At 30.0% G+C, this 10,979-nt stretch overlaps 1 pseudogene across 1 annotated transcript in view; it reads left to right on the top strand.

The window, feature by feature from the left end:
• The first annotated feature begins 2,726 nt into the window (after positions 1 to 2,726).
• Positions 2,727 to 10,979, top strand: part of LOC143233234 (dual specificity tyrosine-phosphorylation-regulated kinase 1B-like) — a 101,117-nt pseudogene continuing 92,864 nt past the window's right edge. The window contains exon 1 of the transcript XR_013018045.1: positions 2,727 to 2,880. The product of XR_013018045.1 is annotated as a dual specificity tyrosine-phosphorylation-regulated kinase 1B-like (transcript). The remainder of the gene's footprint in view (positions 2,881 to 10,979) is intronic.

The following is a 10,979-nucleotide window of genomic DNA, read 5'->3' as shown; positions in this document are numbered from 1 at the left end:
ATCGTATCATCAAAATATCACACCTTTAATTGCAAATAACATTTTAAAAGACCTTGATAAGAAACTGCAGTTGACAAAAATATCTTGAAACAACGTACGAGACCTTCTATTTCAATGACTAAGACACGAAAATATTGATAATAGTAAAATGTTGATTTTACGATTATTGGAAACAAATTTATCCACTTGTTCTTCGTATTATTACTGTCGTCGTTGTTTGAAAATAGGCTAAGAACAGTTTATTCTAACCTGAGCAAATCAACTAAAAACACCTTTGCAAGTTATAGGACTATTTTTATTTGATTATTGAAAGAGAATGAAAGGTTTTATCAGTTTCTCGTCACTCCTAATCAAGTTTCTCGTCGAAGCCATTCAAACATAGAAACCTACAACAAAAACAACTAGGTATACCGTTGCAAAAACTATGCACAGTTACTAAACAAAACCCTGTGAAGGTTGTATGATTATTCTTAAGCATCGCAGAAATGTAGAAGCCATTTTAACACCGTTATACTAGTCAGAAAAGCTCCGTTTTGTAGAAGCCAGAAACGTTTCGTTTTATTGTAATAAAGTACATGTATTGTTATAACACTGTCTCTAGCCTAATTATTATCGATTATAGTTTAACAAGTCTATAAAGAAAAAACTGCTATGAAAATTTTACTCAAATCTAGACAATAGTAATTAATGCAGTGTTGAATATGTCATAGAGAAGTTTTAAAATTAATTCAAGCGACTTCGTTTTCTCGTCTTGAAAAATTACTGTAAGTCCTTCACTTTCCAACATTTAAAAATTCTTGTATTTTACTAATGCGCATTGATTGCAAAATAACCTTTGCAACTTATAACGCATTAATTTCCAAACTATCACGATGAGGATTCATCATTTATCCAGTTCGCTGTTGCACTTTGTTCTACGTGGTTTTCTGCGACTATTTCTTTCAGTTTCCTTAAGTAGACGATTAACATATTTGATTTCTCTGAACTTGTGAGTGGTGATTTAGTCTACTGCTATTCGCACTTTACTGACAATGTGAATTCAAATTTTAGTATTATTTTATCATTATTGTTCATAGTTTTGTTTCACAGCAAAATCGAGTAAATATTTTTGTCTAAATTAAAGCTAGGTACACTTTACGAAATGCTACAAATGTGCATGACCTGTTTAAAAAGTTGGTTATCTTTTGTTGAAACTTAATTTTCATGGCTATAAATGCATACCATACGTGATGCTGTTATGGGCGGCTTCCTTTGTACTCGAGCCTTGATAAACACGTGTATAAAATCACCTATATAATTGGTTGGTGAGAAGAAAGAGCCAATGCTGCAATAAACAGTTGAAAAACATATAACATTCAACTAAATGATTATATAGCTTAAAATCTATTCTCCGTAAAGCCCTCAGCTAGTACAGCGGTAAATCAACGGACTTACAACGCTCAAATCAGGGGTTTGATTACCCTCGGTGGGCTCAACACATAGCCAGATATGACTTTGTTACAAGAAAAACGCTTGTTTGTTTGTTTGGGAATTTCGCACAAAGCTACTCGAGGGCTATCTGTGCTAGCCGTCCCTAATTTAGCAGTGTAAGACTAGAGGGAAGGCAGCTAGTCATCACCACCCTCCGCTAACTCTTGGGCTACTCTTTACCAACGAATAGTGGGATTGACCGTCACATTATACACCCCCACGGCTGGGAGGGCGAGCATGTTTAGCGCGACGCGGGCGCGAACCCGCGACCCTCGGATTACAAGTCGCACGCCTTATGCGCTAGGCCATGCCGGGCCAAGAAAACGCACACACATTTTCCGTAAATGGACATAAAAACTTAAAAAAGAAGGAAATTAGAAATTATTAATTTAAAAATGGGAACAGGGAACATGAAAAAGTTAAAATTGAATTAAAATTTGAATTTTGATTATTCTTGTTTTTTGACGATCCATATTCACATTTTTAAATTATCAGTTTTAATTATCTTATACATATATATATAGCCTTTGCTGTACGTTGTTTCATCTCAATTGATCTTAAGCCTTCTTATCAGGTATTAGAAAAATTTGGATAAGGAATTCACAAAAACACAATATAACATCACTTGATTACGCTATATCTCCTCTTTTGATTCAATGCATAATCTAAAAGCTTGCCTCCACTGACTCAACAGTAAATCTAAGGCTTATAACCCTAGAATTCGATTCCCTTGGTGAGCAAAACACACATAGTCAATTGTGTAGCGTTACGCTTCACGACATTTTTTTTTTATATTAACACTTTAAACGTCATGCTCACACTGTTTATGAAGTAACTTCCACTCAAATGCTTATAACAAAAGCCATCGAGAGATGGCAGCCCAAACATGGAGTTTCAACCACATGTGATGAAAACTAGTCGACATCAAATAAATGCTTTTTTTAGAAGACAAAACTTTGTTTTTGTTTTGTTTTTAAAAAGATTAAACAACGTTTAAACAAATAAGAAGCAAAATGATTAACTGTGATGACACAAAGTCCAAAAGTGTTTTTTTTTCAACTGGTTATTAATATTACCTATTTAATTTACTTGATGATTTCCAATAACTTGAAATTTTTATATTATAAAATTGATTAAAAAAAACTGAAACAGAAGTAAGCTTGAATAAGCGCGATTACATGAATATGCTATTATCTTCTGATTGAATTTGCAATTTCTTACCGCCCCACCTGGTTTTGGCGGGAGGAAATACAACAGCCGTGAATTTCTATATTTAAATTGAACGTTCGCGCGCCATTTTTATGCACCAAAATATTTATTACAAAAACACGAAGGAATATTGATACTTGGATGAAAATATTGCATTTCCTTCTTTGTTTTAATAGCAAAAGAAGAAACGAAAAGAATAAAGTAAGTGTTGAGTATTTTTTTAATTGTTCGTAATAATTTATATTTCACATAGAATCAGGCTTAGCTCTTATGAGTCTTGCGGTTGCTTAGTGTTGGAACGAGTGAGTGCATATGCAGTAAAATAAGACTACTGCATAAACGAAATTAGAAATAACAGAAGTTTCAATGAACGTAGTGTTTATCCAAACTGAACATCCTTTTTATAAGATAAACAACAACAATTTAATATTTATTATAAATAATTAAAACGTAACTGTACACAATAAAAACATTATTCGATACAACCTGCAATTTTCATATTTTTGTAGTATCCTGCAAGCCGAAAGTTAATCGTTAAGCCTATTTAAAGTGATACTCTACTTTGTATAATTGTCTACCAAGCAATGGAGACCGGTACTTTAAGGCTTAATAATAGTTTGAACAGTTTTTGAGGGAATCTGTGATTTCTCGAAGATTAAGGATGGGTTTAGTTTTTAGTTGGGGGCATGTGTGAAAGTACAGCCTATAAAAAATTAAGGATCAGGTGGCCCGTTTTATATTTATACCCATAATGATACTGTAGAAGACGAGAGTTGTATTTACCTAAAAACGTTGTACTAGTGAATGAATAAATAAGGTGTAAACTTAGATTTACGTGTAGCGCTGAATAGATAAATGTTAATATTTAATATTTACATTAGACTACCGATTTTAGTTTTAATATACATTACATTACTATTATTATGCTATGTTATCTTCGTTTACAATGTAGCATTTAGGCTACGTTAACTTAGCCATTATTACTGTGTCTGAACACATTAATTCTAGAATATTAATCATTTATAATAAGATGTTTTTCAAAGCATGGAAGAATAATAAGTCATGTTATTAAAAAAATAACTGTGATACTGCTCAAAGTGGATGAATGATAAGGAACTATTATAGTATTAGTTCCTTCAACGTTGAAGTTCAAGGCTAACATTTCACATACACTCATATTTCATAAATGTGTTCTCGTAAGAACACTTATATCAATGTCAGGTTTAAATTAGTGTGTTATTCCAGAACTAGTACTAGTAGTAGGTTAACTTGTGCATATCTAATTCAAGTTATTTAATTTTAGTCAAGAATCAAGTTTTATATATTGTTTTTCTATTAACTGTAAAATAAGGTAATTAAAACTATTCAGTAATTTTTAATTTTCAGTATGAATGTAGTTTTTGTAGAATAAATTATTTAAACTGTTGTTTCTTGTTGCATCATTATGACATTTAAAAAAAGAAAATGAATGTTAGTAAATGAGCACTACTCTGAGTAGATTAATATGCATGTACTGGTAATCCCATAGGTTTACATTTTAAAACATGAATAACATATTTCAATTACAAGTAAGAGATGTTAATAGTTTAAGAGTTTAAATATTAGCCATATGTCAATTATTTTAAATTTTGCCTACTCTGTTAAATATTAAATATGTGCAAGTTGAGGTATGTTGAAACTAATAGCTACTCACAAGTTTTCTTTGTTGTCACAAGACACTAGTCACAGACATTGAGATCCACATTTCATGATATATTTATTAATACTACTAATAAATTTTGTATTTGAAAAATGAATATTACTATAGAACTTGAATATAAGGCTGTGAGATACAAGAAAATACATTATGGTTATAACACTAAAACACACTGGTTGGATTTTTCAGATATAGCAGTTCATATCAGAAATGATAGTTTAATTGATTTTAATGGAACTACTTTCTGAGATATTGCCAGTAAATTCTCTTGCTCTATAGAGATCTCTGTGAAACTAACCATGTTATAGAATATTTTCTGTAGGAACTGAAGATAAGTGAAACTGTGTTTTCATATGAAGGAAGATCAAAAATATAAAATGTAAACCATGCTTTCCAGAGACTATTTACAGAACAATATTAATTGTGTGGAAAGGAAGCATCCTGCAAGATCTAGTGTGGATAATGGGGGTACCACATAAATAATTACTCAGATGTACACTATGAAATTTAGTATAGTGTTTCTATAATAGTGAAATAATAGTTTCTATAGTAGTGCTTGCTGTCTAATCATAACAGGTCATTAACTATGGATGTAATTGTTTTACTTTTTGTGTTATTTCACTATTTATGTAGATTTAGAATGTTTAAAAAAATGCAATATTTTATATTAAGACATACACATAACTACTCATTACAAAGCAATAGGTTTTACTTGTTCATTTTTTAGCTGATGAAGCATTTATTTAAGCTTAAACATAAAGCAGTGATATACGAAGTGTTCTCACCACTGTAATATGCTGTTAACTATGAGTTTGATTGTTATGCAAACAATAAATGCATATCTTTGAAAAGATAATTTATGTTACATCCAGAGATGTTAAGTTTCATCCAACATTAATGCTAAACAAATCAAACATTAACATCATTTTTATGAACTTTTTTATATGATTGTCACATCTAATAACTAACCTTTCATGCTTGAATCTAAAATAAGAGATTTTACAGCCTAATACAGGAACAAAGGTGAGTCTTTATGTCTCTGGTTGTACATTTCATTACTTTAAAAGTCAGTAAAGTGATTGAACTATAACAGGATAGATACAAAAACACAATTATATTGATAACTGATTTTTTTATCAGGACTATCTATGGCAAGACTATTCTTTTATGACTTATTACACACAAAAATAAATCTTCAGTAGTGGGTACAAGGGGTAAATCCCCAACCCCCAAGTAGTTTTGGTTCACCTTAAATATTTTTAGATCTAGCTTTAAAAGACCTAAATTGGAAAATAGATGAAAAAGTTGTGGTGGCAAAACAACACGTTCATAATTCACAGTTCTGTAAAAGTGGTAGGCACCCATAAGGACAAGAAAGCAGTAAGAAACACACTAGAAATGTTACAGATGTATCTTTTTTTTTTTTATGCTACACCAGTCATACAAAAGATTGTGAGCATACTGCCACTAAACAATTGGTAAATATCAGTATATTGTTTCAGTATCATATATTTTGAAAATTCTTTTCATGGGTTGTTTGTATAGTTTAATTTTCTTAGACACTCATCAGATGATAACATTTTTTGAAGATTAATTATTCACATCAGTAAGGAAAAATCATTTCTTTAAATCTTGGTATAATTTCAAAAAACAAAAAATAATGTGTATGTTAATGAACATACAACAAATGTTTTGTGTTTGATATTTTAAAAAGTGGTTTAATCAATATAAAATTATACATTTTATTAGAGTCAATGTTTTATATTTCTTTATTAACTAAGAGTTGTTTTAAGTCTAGAACATCAAGTTTTTTAGCATCTTGCATTATGAAAGTAGAAATTCAACATGAGGAAATGGTATGAACAGAAATGATGAAAATGAAATATACCAAAGTTATTTATTTATTTATAGTTTATTTCACTTTAATGCTTTTATGGTGCAAACAAATTTTATATTAAAAAAAATATTACAAGTGTAAATTTGCCAATCTCTAAAGACATGACACCTTGTTTTTTGATAATTTTGTTTTTCATATTACCATATTCAGCTAATAGCTAAGGTGTCTTTATGTTCAAAGTGTAGTTGTACTTTAGTGAATTTTCAAAGAAAGAGGTTAGATACAACCTCTGTAATATTGAAGTAGGTTATTTTGAAGTCACTGTTAACCTTAATGCTCATTTAAGGAGGCTTCATGAAAGGTAAATATTAACCTTTGTTACAAAATTTAGCTTATTCTTAACATTTTAAAGATCTGTTTATTCATGTTTTTATCTTTAAATGTATATTATAGATTTGTATTATAATAATTGTAATAAATGTTTTCTCTCCATGCTATGCCATAAATATCATACTATGGCCCTTGCATGAAAGGTCATTTCAGGGTCATGGATGGTTATCAAAAGTGAACCAAGATTTAGTTAGAGATCAGGGTGTATTGGAATTCATCACAATATTGTCTTTTAGTTGATTATTACACATAATGTACCAGGAACGGATCTCTCTTACATACCTCTACCATAGAGCAACTGTCTCTTTAGGAATGCCCAAAATTCTAAGGTTCTACCATTCAGTCAAACCAAAGTAGTTCAACAATTAGCATTAATTTCAGTTGAATTTTCACTTGTCAGTGCAAAAATATTGTTTTATATGAAGGCTGCTATGAAGTAAACTGGTATTTAACATGTGAAACAATTTATAGGTTTTTGTAGGTTTTATCATGTTATATATTCTACCAACTTCTCACATGAGAGAAACTAGTAAGGTAGGTGTGATTCTTTTTGTTAGAGGTTATACACCAATAGCTGTGGACAGTTAAATGGTCTGTTGTGTGTGTGTGTATATATATATATAAAACTTTTGTAAGCAGATTTTTTATATATATATATATCTAAGAAGGGACTATATAATAATAATAATATTGTATAAGACTGGTAATGCATCATTGGGATAGCATATATAGGTAGTTTTCCTCTCACTGATATTAATTTTTATTCAGATCAAACTACCTCAATAATGTTTCTCAATATTTAGCTAGCTCAGGTGATTTAGGTCAGTCTTCAGTGCATATATTGAGTTCACATTGCTTCATCAGCTGTATAATAAATAAAAAAATTGAATTAAAAGTAGTCAGAGTAGATACATTAAATAACTGAACAGTTTGTTGTTGTTAAAAATAAGATTAAATGAGTACACAAAAGCATTATATGTTGGTTTCAAGTGATATAATATTCATTGGAAAATGTGGTATGTTTAGAAACACTTATACAATTCATGTGAAAAACATTTGTTGATGAAGGAAACTCATTACACTACTATGAGGGAAAATGTAATTTGCCATGAAGGATGCAAATGTGGTTTATTAGAATTGTACCTTTTTAAGTATGTGTACTTATTTTTATATGACATAAAATGTCTTTTAAATTATTTTTCTTTAGAAATACTAGAGGGAACTTGATACAAGTGTTTATAATCATTGTTAGCTTTTACTGTGATCGTGGCCTGTTTCAGTGAGGGAACGGCTGACAGTGCACACTTGAACGTCATTAACAAGAAGATTGTGCTTCAAAAAACTGGTTCATACAGAAGAATTATTTCTCTGTTAAGTTAAAAATGTATAAACTCAGTAGCTGTGTTACTTAATATAACAATAATCCAAAATTATATACATATTGAATAAAGAGAATGCATTTGTTGTTTAGAAAAATAGTTATATTGTAATTTTTACAATTTATAACTAAGCTTTGTGCACAGATGAGGTGAAAATACACATGTAAAAAATCTTCACAGAGTGCCATCTAACAATATATATTTGAAGCTAGAGGAATCAACTGCTCATTTTTCCTTATCTTGTTAGTTTTGCAATATTTTGTGGCAGAGGGGATGAAATCCCAGATTAGTGTGCAGGTATAGCAAATAAACTTTAGGTGTGCAAACTGTATGATGGACAAGGGTACGTTTTGTCTTCACGTGGACGTTACCTTGCCCTCTAACGTATTTTGAGTACAAATACTTTAGTGACACATCTGATATATTGTGTAAAACAGATTTGTACATTTCACTAAAAAGCTTTTCATGTTTTGTGTAGATACACAGTAAATTTGGAATTATAGTCCTTTTCTAATATGAGGTCTGTACATTGGTCTGATTCTGTACAATATAATTAATGTGTTCTTTGGATTATAATATTTATTGTTTTTGTTGTGTACAAAATTTAATTAGTTTACTCAGTGTATCTTGTATCAGTCTCAAAAGATGGACCTTTTATCTTCGAGGGTAAACAGTTTACCCTTGAAGAAGAAATGTCCACTTTCAAAAACATTCTAGCTTTATCGTTTCATATTGAGACTTCTCAAAACTACTCCTCTTCTTGACATTACTCTTAACTTGAGCTAAAGCACTGAATTTAACAATACATAAAAACTGTGGTAGTTTCTAAAGAACATTTTAAATCTATTGAATTTGGATGGGATTGAAGGAAGACTGATCCTACTAACTGGGAATACACTAGTTAGCTGAGTTGTTATATTTCGGATGTTACAAGTTGTACTTTAGAATTGGTACTTCAAACCAACAATGAATAAATATATAGATTGTTCACAATTTTTGTTCAATTCATTCTTTAATAATTAACAAGCTTAATTTTTTTACCAGTTAAGATGTATCTTAATTGGCTTAAACATCTGCAAGATTATTAGTTACGGGTTTAAGTAGTGTTTAGTATCATTTTTACGCTTCAGAAAAATTTACCTTCAAAGGAAATTGTGCTGCCTTTGAAATTTGAATATATAAAGATTTGTTAATTTCATATGTTGTTCATACTCATAACTAAAGGTCACCCCAGTCTGTAAATTAAAAACTTTTTTTTTTCTATCATCTCAAAATAAAATGATCTTGTAAAGCATTGCCATATTAGTACTTAGATAATTTAAAATATAAGTATAACATTGAACATTTTTCATAACTGACACTGCCTTTACATTGAGAAACCTACGACATAAGAATGTAATTCAAGTTCTAATAATGGTGTGATAAACTGAAGTAAGTTTGTAAAAATTTGTAAAATTATGCATGCATATGTAACCAATTGAGGATGTGAGGATACACCATTTATAAAGACAGTAGTTTTTGTTAAGGTTGCATTAAAGATTTTGTTAGATAATCTTATTTCATTTTAACTCCCAAATTAGGTGTACTACAGTATCTCTGATATTAGGAACTAACAATATGTCCTGGGAGCTAGGATAGTAATTTAACTACTGAGTTAATTTCCATCATGACCCAATAAAAGTTGTGATGCATTTTGTAATACTGTGTAAGATATGTCTTAAATATCAGCATAGAACAACACATAACTTTTTTTTTCCCTTCAGTGTCTGTGGTGCTTTGAAAATGAACTAATTGTAAAGTATATGTTTTTGTTAACCATCTCAGCCAAGTGGCAACATTTGAGAGCCTACTTATTAATATGCATTTTTGTCAGCTGGCAGTCTAAAATGTGAAATCTAAACACCTGTAGAATTATGTGTTGAAATTTTCTCAAGGATAAAGGTGTTAACCCTATCCAATTGTATAGTAAGCAACTATATGTAACAACAGCAATGTCGAGAAAACCCACTTGTAGAGAAATATATATGCAAAAACAGCTCGTTTGGGTTGAGAAAATATTTTACATAGAAGAGCGAACAACGTTTCGACCTTCTTCGGTCATCGTCAGGTTCTTCTATGTTCACTCTTCTATGTAAAATATTTTCTCAACCCAAACTAGCCATTTTTGCATATATATATGTAACAACAGTTTCAGTATCTTACCATGCTTACTATTGGGAGCTTATCCATTTTTGTGTAGTTGTCTATTTTTTCTACTTATTGATATGTGTAAAATTACTGTTAATCGAGTTGAAGTTATTTCTTAGATTTTTATACATTCATTCAATTTGAAGGTATTGTCTTATTCAGTATGTTATAGATTATATCACAGTACAGACAATTTTTAGATTTAAATTTACACTTAATAAATTGAAGCTGAATAGACATTAATACCTTTAATATTATTAAAACTAAATTATAAGGCTTGTGATTTTATTATCAGAACTACAAGTGATTGATATCTGATCAGTATACAAGTCATCCTGTGATTAAATAATGTTTTTTTTAACCTACTTAAGGCAAGTAAGCACCTTTCAGGTGTCAGAATGCAATTACAGTTAATAATTCTAACTGAATTTAGACAGTTTCACTAAATGTTATATTAGAAATAATGTTCTGTAAAATTTAGTTATTGTAATTTGCAAGTAATTTGAAATGTACAAGCATACATTTCTTAACATCTGACTGGAGTCTGACATACAAAAAGGTGCACTCAAAGATTTCTTTTCACAAAATTTTTTGTCCACCACAAAGCATAGGTTTATGTTTCCTTAAAAACTATCATTGCTTAGCTGAAAAATGGGTTGAAGGCATACTACATTATAGTAATCTAATAATAGAATCTAAAACATCTAAGTGAATAAAAATATACTCATAAGTGAAATCTGTAAAATGCTTTGTCAATAACATAAACATATAATAGAAGCTGCTTACTTTTGGATTCATAATCGACTAAAGC

Source organism: Tachypleus tridentatus, chromosome 12, assembly GCF_004210375.1.
Source record: "Tachypleus tridentatus isolate NWPU-2018 chromosome 12, ASM421037v1, whole genome shotgun sequence".
Taxonomy (NCBI): domain Eukaryota; kingdom Metazoa; phylum Arthropoda; class Merostomata; order Xiphosura; family Limulidae; genus Tachypleus; species Tachypleus tridentatus.
Note: the sequence above shows the minus strand (reverse complement) of the source record. Positions and strands in the feature narration are given on the sequence as shown.